Source organism: Hibiscus syriacus, unplaced genomic scaffold (genome assembly GCF_006381635.1).
Source record: "Hibiscus syriacus cultivar Baekdansim isolate YM2019G1 unplaced genomic scaffold, ASM638163v2 tig00116962_pilon, whole genome shotgun sequence".
In the NCBI taxonomy this organism is placed as follows: Eukaryota; Viridiplantae; Streptophyta; class Magnoliopsida; order Malvales; family Malvaceae; genus Hibiscus; species Hibiscus syriacus.
The window spans coordinates 869,751-881,758 of NW_024063488.1; positions in this window are offsets into that span (position 1 = coordinate 869,751).

The following is a 12,008-nucleotide window of genomic DNA, read 5'->3' on the forward strand; positions in this document are numbered from 1 at the left end:
ATCCAACAGTCGGATCCTCCTCCAGGTAATAGCCCTAGGAATATCATTTGAATTTTTTCTTGCATATGTCTACATGCTGGGAAAAGCCTCAAATATCCAAATCTACAAACAATATAATACACAAAAATTAGTAATTGTTAAATAATTAATTATAATTTTGGAAACATTATATAGAAATTCTTACATTAAAGGCCCAAATAAAGCCTACCAAAGTGTATTTGGAACCGTCACTACGCAAACTACGACGGTCCTCAAAGGCAGACGACAACTTTTTCCAGGTAGTTTTCCATAGATATGAACCCCAGGGAAACACGTTCCATGCATTTAGGTCATCTACCAATAATATTAGGTCCTCAGAAATAGGTTGTCTGGCCTCTTTGCCTAAAAAGTCGACATTCAAAAGTAATAAAAGGCATACTCGGACAACATCAAGGTCATCCATACGAGTAAAACCATCTTTAAGAAGTAATCTTTTCAAATCGTCGACGTGTAAACTGGGTTTCGCTTTTGCCAACTCAGGAAAAACTCGAGATAACCATGATGGGTGGACGATATGACTAGTGTGCCGATCTACTTCATCCAATTACACAATGTAAAAATTCTTAGTTTTTCATAGATTTAGGACGGTTAGATAAGTGAAAATAAACTACTCGAGATAATCTTCATCACCACGTTGTATCCTCTCGGGTAGATCATTAGTCATGGTCTGAAGAAACAAATGGGTCAACATAGCATCTCCACCTGGATGTTGTACTTTCAGCCATGACCCAAAGCAAGTATCCTCAAACAGTTTTCTTTGTACAGGTGTAAGTGTTGACGCTATTGTAGTGGCTAGGCTTAATTTATTCCTTAGAGTCAATGAAGTCGAAAAAAATTTCTAACAAAAACAATAAACATACCAAGTTAGATATACCAAAAACTACAAATTATACACTATAAACAGGCATGATATTAAACAGTGAAAACAAAGCCAAATATGTTTCAAACTAGTACGGTATTCACCCAAGTCATTATTCTATCATAGTTTTTTAGTTGAAGTAATGCAATTCATTCAAGTTTCATTTTGCAGAAGAAAAGTAGTTTCTGAAACTTAAATTTGCAACGCGAAAATGAAAATCGCAACGCGAAACTAAAATCGCATTGCGATTTTCGTGTTGCGAATTTCATTTTCGTGTTGCGAATTTAAGTTTCAAAAACTATTCTTCTGCAAATTAAAACTTGAATGAATTGCATTACTTCAACCAAAAGACAAAACAAAGACAAATACTAACTTCACAGGGTTAAAGACTAAACAGTTTAGCAGTATTGGCAGCAACCGAATGAATTTACTAAGCAATCTAAGTGAAATGGTTAATCTATATATTGAAATTACCAGTAAATTTATCATCAATTTAAATATGAAAAATCTATTAATAATACAAAAATTTCAAAATAAAAATAATTAAAAAAACTAACCATCGGTGGTTGATTTTCCATTTGTGGCCGTGAATGGTTGTGAGGGTGGCTTTGAGAGATGGAGATAGATGGATTTCGTCGTAGATGGGGACGGATTTCGCCGGAGATTGAGAAGGATGTCGCCGTAGAGAGTGAGAGATGGAGATGGGACTGAGTTGTGATTTTGGGTTTTAGGTTATGAGTTGCGATTATACTGTTTACATTTGTATTGCGAAATTAATATTATGTTTCGAATTCGAAAATAAAATTCGCGTTGTGAAAATAAACGCACATTGCAAATTTGACTTCTGTGTTGCGAATTACAAATTCGCGTTACGATTTTAGAAAAGCGTGTTGCAAATTTGAAAACTGTATTACGAAATTGGAGTTCGCGTTGCGAATTTGTTGGTCATTTTCGCAAATCCAAAAAAAGTTGGTTAAAATCGTATATTATAAGGCATTTTCGGTCACTAAAGTTATTTTCTCTTTATTATTTACACTTTTTGATATTTTTAAATTTTAATATTGTTTAATTTTTAGTAATTTTCAATATTTAAACTTTTTTTTTAATATTTTAATATTTTTTTATATTTTTATATTGTAAATTTTAAATATATTTTTTGTAAAAATTAAATAATTCTATTTTTTTTCAAAAGAATCAATTAAATCCTTAAACATTAAAAATTAAATCTATCTGTTCTATCAACATTTATAGGTGGATTACGATTAATATGTAAGTATTATAAAAATCATGTTAGTTTTGTAACGGTCAATAATATTCTTATTAATAATTAATTTATTTTTGAGTTTAATAGCCACTGTCAATAATATTTTTTCATAAAAAAATTTCAAAGATGTTTTTATATATTTATTTAAAATATTATGTTTTACTCCCTATCATATTTTTTTCTATTTATAATGAAAAAATGAACTTTAAATATTATTTAAGATAATTAATGTTGCATTCAATTAGATTAAATAATAATTGTTAATAATTTAAGTTATTTTTACCATTTTAAATGAAAAGTATTTGAAATATAACAAAATTTGTCTTTCTTTTCCCACATACTCTTATTTATGAAAGTATTTGTTATATCAATTTTGTTATTGTCACTTGTCATGATCTTGACGAAAAAGTTAATATCCAATAGCGGCAATTTGAAGGCGTTACATTTGGATCCGAATGCTTAATCCCTTCCACTCCATTATTCTTTCGGTGACAATTTTTCTCTCCTCCTCCTCAATAAATAATTCACAATAGTAGATTAAACTATTGAAAAACCACTGAAAATCAAAATTAAATATTATGAGAAAACTATTTACAAACGCAAATTGCATATCTAAGTCTAATTCGAAGGTTCAAAATAAGGAAGATCGATAGGATAACAAATAAGTGACATGTCGATCATTCGTGACAATATCAAATCCAATCCTGAAAATTAAATAATAAATGGTTAAACGACTAAAAACGTGCCATAAAAAATAATTATTAGAAACTAAAAGAACAAAGATATGCTATATAAGAAAATAGAAAAATAAAAAATACAAGCAATTAATGACCAATATCAAAATTGATATTGTTGCTCGTTAAATGAAATAAAAAATAAAAGAAAAATAAAGACCTTTAAGTTAGAGAAGAAAGGGTTTATAAATGATATCAATATAATTATCTAAAGGCTTAACGTAAAAATAAGTGTTAAAAATAGGTGTCTAACGTTTAAATGTTACAGTTTTAGGTGTCTGGACCGTTAATACCGTTAAATTCGGTCGTTAAGTGACACATGTTAGACATATAAAATTTAAAAAAAATTAAATAAATTTTTAATTTTTTTATAACCATGACACATGTCACTTAACAATCGAATTTAACGATAAAAACCTAAAGTAAACTTTAAGTATAATTTGAACACTTATTTTTATATTAAACCTTATCTAAAACATCCTCTATTTAAGGTGTTAACTCTAATGTATATATACTAGTTATTATTCAATATACTGATAATCAAATATATATTTTTAAAAATAAATTTATTTGAATTTCATTTAATATACTTAAATAATCTTAAATTTTAATTATAATCTTTAATCCTTAAACTTTAAATTTTAAATTTTAGACCTTAAATATTAAATCATAAATCCTAAAACACATAATATCGAATAAAACATACGGCTGCATTAAAATTCCACTTGTAAGATTTCTTTCTTTACTGTCAGTGCACAATATATATATTTAATTTAAGGTCTATGTTTAAAGTTGGTGGTTATTATCATAATAATATTTTATCATTATTTAAATATTGACATCAATATTTTTATCTTATTCTTTAATGTCATCAAAATTTTAAAATAAATTAAAAACTATTAACAATTGATATTAACAATTGAATAAAGAGTTAACAATCTCTAGAGAATGTGGTTAAAAGTTTTCAGTTAATACATTTATTCTTACTTAAGTTATATGTCCAATATCTATTAAGAGCAAAATTATCTTCCTCTCTGTATGTAGGAATTGTTTAAAAAAGATTAATACAAAAATAAGCATTTAAATTATGTATCGAAAAATATTTTAGTGCTTAAAGAAATTTTCGCTAAAATAGGTATTTAATATTTTTTCGGTAACACTTTTAGGGGCATATCATTTTTTTATTTTTTAATAATAAAATATTACTTTTTAAATTAAAATATTATTTTTCTAAAATAAAAATATTAAAAAATAAATTTTAGAAAAAATGGGTCCCACCTCACCCTCATCTCCCACTCCGTCTCCCTTCTCTCCCCCTTCCCTTACAACAGCTTCACAGTCTGCTAAAATGTTGGAAAAAATTGCACGACTGACGTAAAAGGTCGCCTATGGTCATCGCCGACGGCGGTCCCCCTTCCCCTCTGAACCATTGGGATTAAATCCCAACTAAATCCCTCACCCATTAATTTTAGGTTTAGGGATTTTAAGTTTAAGGGTTTATAGATTTAGAGAGATTCGACGATGATGAGAGGGATGATCGGCAATGGAAGTCCAATGACGGGTGGGTGGTCATTTTATGATAGTGAAGGCAGTCGGTGATGGCCGATGACGGCTGGTTGAGAGATTAAATGAATGATTTTAGAGTTTGAAGGATTTTTTGTAATTTCGGAAAATTTTAGATTTTTTAAAATTAATAATATTTTTATTTTAAAAAAATTCAAAAAATATGAGCGTGAAACGTGTTAGATAACAGTCAAATTTAACGATCGTTACGGTCTAAGCACATAAAAGTGTAACAGAAAAAACATTAGACACATATTTTTAACAAAAATTTCTTTAGACACTAATATATTTTTCAAATAATAGTTTAAACACTTATTTTTGTATTATGTTTTAAAAATTAAGTAAGAATAAATTATCTATTATTTTTAATTATATGAAAGAAAAAGACAAAAAATATTGATGTTAGCTAAAAGATATATTATTGTGTCGGATTAGTATAGAGTGCACGTCGCACATCGAAATACACTACTAATGTGATACACCGATGTACACCACTAATTAAAATGTCATTATTAAATAAATATTAAAAATATAATGACCTATCCACAATTAATCCTTTATTATTAGCTTAAAGATATATTATTGGGTCAGATTAGTATAGAATACACGTCGCACATCGAAATACACCACTAATGTGACACACCGATGTACACCACTAATGTGATACACCGATGTACACCACTAATTAAAATGTCCTTATTAAATAAATATTAAAAATATAATGACCTATCCACAATTAATCCTTTATTATTATTTTTTAATTTAAATTTTAATAAGAATATAATTAATTTATATTTTTTTTATTAAAATTATAATTATTTTAGGATTATAACACTTAGTTTATATAAGTTTGCATATTCATCCCAATAACAACCATCAAACTAACCGTCGGTGATCCTATTCATCGCTGAAAAATAGTGTTACTTACTTGTGGTTATGTAGTGCCATCCCCACTAAGCTCTTCCCAAGATCATGTAATTTTTTTCTCATCTGCATATTAGTTTATTCAGTTGCTTAAGAAATTATTGATAATTTTCGATTTATATGTAATTGGAGCTTATGTTTTGATCAATGTCACATACTTACAGATTCATCCTATACAAAGACCCAGTCTTCGGTTCCCCTCATTGGAACTGGTTTTGGATGTGATTTTTTTAATTCACCACTAATGATGGCAGAACCTGATGGTTTAGGCAATTTGCAATCATTGTTTACATATGAAGAATTAACTAAGGCTACAAATATTTTTTAGGCCATAATCTTTTGGGTGAACGTGAATTTGAGGTTGTTTATAAATGTTGCATACAAGATGGAAGAGGGGTGGTTGTAAAGCAGCTAAAAATCGGTGGGGACTGGGTAAACGATAATTTAAAGCTGAGATTGAAGGACATGATCTTTCGGTGATGAATATGATCGTCGACAGTTGATTCTGATGATTGTTGTTGGGATGAATATGTGAATTTATATAAATTAAGTGTTCCAATAATAAACAAATAAAAATTCCCGAAATAATTATAATTTTTAATAAAAATATAATTTAATTATATTCATATTAAACTTTAAACTAAATAATAATAATAAAGGATTAAATTTGGATAGATCATTATATTTTTTTCATATTTATGAAATAAGGACAATTTAGTTAGTGATGTACATCTATACATCACATTAGTGATGTGTTTTGGTATACGACGTGCATTCTAGAATTTTCCTTATTATGTCACATTTATATTAATTTATCAGAAAAATACTAAACAAAACGAAAGATTTTATTGTCTAAAATGATTAAATGGATAAAATTGAGAAATAAAAAATATTATATTTCTTCTTGTAATTATGAAGTATAATTCTCTCATGTACATAGTTAAATATGTATAATGAATATCAATAATTTAAAATTATATTAAATTATAATTGAGTTATATAAAATCATAGAACAATAAAAATCTAATTGTATTATGTCAATAATCTCTAGAGTAGATGATTAAAAGTTTTCAGTAGGCACCTCCCTCTTCTTTAAGTTGTGAGTTCAATACTCATTAGGAGTAAAATTTCATTTTCCCCTCCCTAGATAGGTTTTGTTCAAAAAGAAAGTTTGAATTGGGATAATTGAGTAAAACTTATAAATATTGAGTGTGAAAAAGAATTAGAGAAATGCAATTGTTGAAAAATTAATTTGGGTCATTTTATTATAGTGTACTTAAAAATCGTCATGTGGACATGATAAGTTCTATAAAATATAATAGATAATAAGAACTTGTTAATTCCCGACTCGACTCATTTTATTAGTTGAAAAAAATAAAAATATCAAGAATCTTTTATATTAATGCTATGAGAAATTAATTTATATAAACATAATTTCCTATTGAATGTTTTATTCAATCTAGATTGAACTTAAAATCATTGGTGCATAGTCCAATCCTTTAGGCCCTCAATCAGCTGTCATAGTAGAAGCTTTACCAAAGCCATGAATAAAGGAGAGGTAAGATTAGCACCACATTTGAGACTTGATTTATAGCAATTTTAGGTGTACGACCCCAGTCTGGATCTTGATTTTTAATCATCATTTTTACTTATTTTGTTTTTGAATTCGATCATTAATTATCGCTTGGTTTTCCCTTTTTAGCTAATCAGTTCGAGTCCTCCGGTGATGATCCATGATTCTATAAGGAATTGATCATCAAGAAACTTGTTTGTAAGTTGGACGAGCTGGGATGACATTCACAACAATGATTTTCAGATGTAAACACATCACATTGTACAAGCCCAATTTCGTTGGGCTTATTTCGGAATCGAGGCTCATTTTTCAAAGTTGAAGCATAAAAACAATATATATATATATATATATATATATATATATGATATTACAAAACTTTTTTAGTTTTATATAGATTTAAGATTGTTAAATAAGTGAAAATAGAAGAATAAGATTAACGGTAATAAATAAGAAGATATTCATTCGAAAAAGAACAAGGAGTTAATCTCAATCTATTTTTACACATACAACGGTCCTAAATCTGTGTAAAACTAAAAGATTTTTACAGTGTAAGTGGATCTTAACACATAAAGTAAGATCCAATTACACAATATAGAATAAAAGAAAGTTTTACACTAATTTAGGATAGTTGAATGAGTGAAATAGATGATAAATTGCTTAAAGAAGATATTCATTGAAAAAAAACGAGGATATAATCTAAGTTATTTATTTCCACTCATCCAATTATCCTAAATCAATGTAAAACTAATTTTTTTTTACATTGTGTAAGTGAATTCTAACCTTATATATGGTTATGATCCAATTATACAATGCATTTTATAGTTTTCACAGGTTTAGGACCATTGGATAAGTGAAAATAGAAGAATGAGATTAACTCTTTATTTGTTCCATAGAATATATTCACATTTCCTACCGTTAATTTGAGTAGTTTATTTTCACTTATCTAACCGTCCTAAATCTATGAAAAACTAAGAATTTTTACATTGTGTAATTGGATGAATGAAAATAGATGCATTAATAGCTTCCTCGCTTATGTAGAGTAGTGGGAAAAAATTCCTTGTATAAGACTCTCACCATATTATTTTATGATCTAAGATTATTGCTATAGTGTCAAAGAGAGGACGTCAAGAACATCGTGTAACATCAATTTTCTGATGGAAGAAGCACGAATTTTCACGCGTCTTTAGTTTTCCTAAAGTTGAAAACGCATAGCCGTCTTGGAGTCTTCAACTGAAGACTCCATGCACTCCTGGAGCCTTATGAAGGTACTATAGCAATTGTCCTAGTATGGGAAATAATGTTTGAGGTGGATTATTTTGGTAATTTTTTTCAAAGATTATTTTAGCTATTATCCTTGGGATTAATTTCTAAGTTTTTTTAGTGAATACCTTCTCATTTCCTATTATTCTCCTCAATTATATATTTTCACCTATTCAACGATTTTAAATCCAAGATTAAATATTATCACTCAGTAATTTAATATACCAAAAATGTCACATCACCAAATAGTAATGCTAATTAATCAACTAATAATCGTACAAAATCTTCCATCTAAAAGTGATCAATAAGATTAAAAAGGTCATAATTGATCACAAAGATACTTAAGAATAATATTGAAAAATAAAATAAACATTAAAGACTAAAAGTGAAATTATGGCTTTAAGAAAAAGAGAGGAACTTATTTACAATAATCCTTAATTCTTTATACTTGAATAAGTTAAAGGGTAAACAACACAAATGATCACTAATGTTTGAGTAAGTTTTTATTTTACCTACTAAAGTTGCAAAAACAACAAATTGATCACTAACGTTAACAAAAATATTAATATATTTAATTTTATCCTTAAACTACCGCTAAAATATAAAATACCTTTAATTTTCAATTTTTTCTAAACACCCCACCAACAACAAGGTCAAAAAGCACCTCTCTGAGATCTGTGATGATTTGGCGGTCAAAAGGCAAAGCATCTCCCTCGTATCTGTAACACTTGACCACATGTTGATTAGCATGCTTCCCCCCCCCCCCCTCATGTTTACGTCTCATAAATGAAGAGGAACTGAAATATTGTAACATCGCCTTCCTCGTTTGCACAATATTAACGATGGCAATTGGCAAAGGGAAAAGATGGGAAATAAAAATACTAACTCTAGGCTTTAGAAGTTAAAATTCTCAAATGCTTTTATGCACCAACAACAACAATACCAGAGTCTATATAAACAAATTTTCCCACTAAAAAAACACCAATCGGTAGCTTCTTTAATTAAGGATTTGTCTTTATAAAGGATACGAACAACAGAGATTCTCAACTATAACAGGTCTATTTATGTTGGTTGAAACTTGAAATACAACTCGTTAACCAAGTTAATGTTAAGAAAAATGGTGCCTTGAGCTCAATAAAGAATACCAAGTGTAAATTCATGTATGTAATGTTGGCAGATGCACGCGTCCCAAGTCATAAGCAAATCATCTATAATGCCTCCTGCCACTTCGGGGCAGGCACCTTCGATCAAACAAACAGTTTTTATTATAGATTTTCTAATAGTAGTGAAAACAATGTTGAATCTCTTGAATAATAAAAAAATTATCCACACTCATGTCCTTTTGAAGATGGAAGTGAATACATGAGCTCAACAGATGATAAAATTTAATAGAGATATTTAAAACTAAAAGAAATCCAATTAGTGTAAGTAACAAACACAAGGCAGAAAAATAAATTAACAGTAAACTACTAATGGAAAAAGTACTGTTCTTAATCCATACTAACCCAACTGAAGTCATGTTTGAAAGGACCAACCTGAATTAATGTCACAACTCGCGTACCAAACTTAATAACAACACTTAAATTACTTTCACACTTAGGGTGCGTTTGATTCAAGGAATATAAGATTATCAGTGGGAATAAAAGATTACCAGGAATAAGATTACTGTGAATGTTTTATTTTGTATTTGGTTGGTTTAACAGGAATGCAAGATTACAATATTTGGTTAAAGGAATAAAATATTATTGGAATGTATATTTTACCAAATTGTCCTTATTATATATTTATTTTTTTTAACAAGATGAATTTTACTATAATATTACTATAATTAATTTATATATATATTTTAAAAATTTTAAATTCATAAAATTTATATAATTTTTTTACAAAATTAAAAAGATAAATAGGTTTAATGAAAGGGTAATTTTTTATTTTAACCCCTGAACTTCATATAAAATTTTAATTATAGATTTTTTTGTAAATCTAAAATAGTTTAAGGATAAATTTGTAATTTAACCTTCGTAGAATTTTTATTATTCAACGATAGAAGAAGGATATTTAAATAAAAAATTTAAGGGCATTTTAGTCCAAAACGCTGATAATCCAACAATACCTAAGGGAAAGGGTAATCACATTCCCGGTAATATATCCCAAAAAATCTACTATTGGTAATAAAAGATTACCGGGGGCTGGAAATGTTGGTCAACCAAACGGGGGAATGAGAATTCATTCTCCTGGTAATAAGATATACCTTGAACCAAACAACCCGGTAATAAGATTCAACCCGGCACTAAAGGAATAGACTTATATGCTCAATAAAATAAAACATGTTTGAAAGGAACTCTTCTTCTCAGTTCAAACACTCTTGTATGACATATTAGAGATCGATCGATCAAGTAGATCAAGCTTCAAATCTAAATTTATATAGAAATAAAGCACATTTGAAACCATGGTATGTGGAACTAAAAAAAAGTGAACTTTTTTGCCATGCAATTGCTTTCCATCCTTCGTATAGAATTCACGATTATCAACCCAAAATTTTGCCACTCCAATTCCTCACTTAAGCTCTTCTATTCTTGGATATCTGCGTCCCAGAAGGGGAAAAAATCCACATTTCATTGTCTTAGTTCAATATAAAAATTCTAAAGTGAAAAAAACCCCTAAATACCAAACCCAGGGTAAACTTACTCTAATAAAAAAATAAATATTATAACGATTTGGAATAAATTATATATAAAATTATTATTTAGTGACCTATTTGATGTTTTAGTAGTAATTTAGGAGTAAAACTAAATATTAACCTTTTTTGTTAACGTTGTCATACATTAATTTAACGGGATAACTATATAATGATCATTTTATTATAAATTAATAACGTAAGCGATTAATTTATTTCCTTTAAAATTTCAGTAAAAAAATTACTTAAACATCATTTGTATGATCTTTCCATTTCTGACCTTTTGATGGCGTGTTGCTCAAATATAATATTCAGTAGATAATATATCCAAATATTTAAGTTAATGGGATAAGTGCATGCACCAGCCTGATTATCCACCCGGCGCCCTTCTCCACATCATATGCTAATCCAAATCCAATCCCCTAAGCTCATAGCTTTCTCCACGTCAGCTTTGACTCGTCCCACACATTTCTCTATTTATCATATAAGGATTTGTTTTTTTTTTGGATAAAGAAAAATATGTTTCCATAACATTTGATTTTTAATATTTTAATTATTATCCATTAGCAAATTCGAACACATATGTAAATACTGATATTAGGATATTCATTCAAATGTATTTTCAAGAAGAATTAATTATATCATATGTCTTCAAATTATGATCTTCGTTTTAAATTAGTTTATAAATTTTTGAATATTTCAGTTTCAGTATCAAACTATGATTCTACCTCTAAATTAAAATTCAAACTTCTGAGTATTCTAATTTTATTTTTAAACTATGACCATCATTTTAAATTGATCATCAAACTTTTGAATATTTAAATTTCATCTTCAAATTTATCTAAATATGTAATTAGTTTCAATCATAGTTTAACATAAATTTTATTTTTTTCAAACACATAAAAATACAATCTGACTTAATGATTTTATTAACAGGGACATGATTAACATAAACTCTCATTTTAGATTTATTTTATTATAAATGGACATTAGTGGTGCACGGACCTCCCACCTACCACTTTTTAAAATCAATTGGCCACGTTTTTTATAGATAATTTTAAATTTTAAACATTGTTGTTCTTCCTAACTAAACCAAAACACGTTGCATTTTAAAA